Source organism: Bactrocera latifrons, unplaced genomic scaffold, assembly GCF_001853355.1.
Source record: "Bactrocera latifrons isolate USDA-ARS-PBARC rearing strain unplaced genomic scaffold, ASM185335v1 scaffold_95, whole genome shotgun sequence".
Lineage (NCBI taxonomy): Eukaryota > Metazoa > Arthropoda > Insecta > Diptera > Tephritidae > Bactrocera > Bactrocera latifrons.
Genome location: NW_017537656.1, coordinates 1,178,542 through 1,179,584, shown reverse-complemented (window position 1 = coordinate 1,179,584; position 1,043 = coordinate 1,178,542).

Below are 1,043 nucleotides of genomic sequence, written 5' to 3'. Positions count from 1 at the left end.
CAACAAAAATTAATATATTTTTCAATAATTAATATCTTTTGTTTTAAAAGAATGTACTTTTTGAAAAAATTAAGTGTTTATTATTTCATATTTAATTTCCTTCCAAAATTAATGTTTTTTCTTCACAGTAATATGTTATTCGAAATTAGTATAAACACTCCTACTAGATGTTTTTTTTTATTAATATTTTCTTTTAAAAAATTAATCGTTTTTCCAAAAATCAAAATTTTCAAAAGTAATATTTTTTTAGAATTAACGTTTTTTGGAATTATTGTTGTTTTCTTATTAAATAGAAGTGTTTTTAGTTCAATTATTATTTTTTTCAAAATTATTATTTGTTTTTCAAAATTATTGTAAAAGAACGTCGAAATCATTTTTTTGTGTTAAAATTTAATTTATTTTCAGAAATTCGTATTTTTTAAAGATCAATTATTTTTCTTAATTTTTTTAATTTGTCTTTTTCACATCCCAGCTATTAAAACTTAAAAAAAAAATCATATTTTTCCAATAGTTACCATTTTTTCAAAAATTACTTTTGTTTTCTTTCAAAATGACATTTTCTTCAAATCTGATATTAGAAAAGTTTCCTTTCTTTCACAATATTTTAGTTTTGCTTTAGTTTGTTTTCTTTCTATATTTAATTTTTTATTTCTAGTTTAATATATTAATTTATGATCTCAAGCATATGTATATTTTTGGAGTTATTTAAGTAACATTTTTTCCAACAACTAACCGCAAATGAACCTAATTTTCTGAAATGAAACTATAAAGCAACAAATAGTTTTATAACCTGAAAAAAAACGTGAACTTCCGGCCTTCAGCAACCTGCCACGTGCTTGCCATCTTAACGCCAAGCATGCCTTATCTTGCATCGCGGCTAAAGAAAAGAAAACACTTATTTACTAAAGAAATTGCAAAGATTGTGAATAAAAACTGCAAAAAATATATATTTAATTTATTATTAAATTATTAATATCACCAAACAGACGAAAGGTTTTCTACTCGCCTTGAACTCGTACTCTCTGAGAGCACTCGTCAACAAC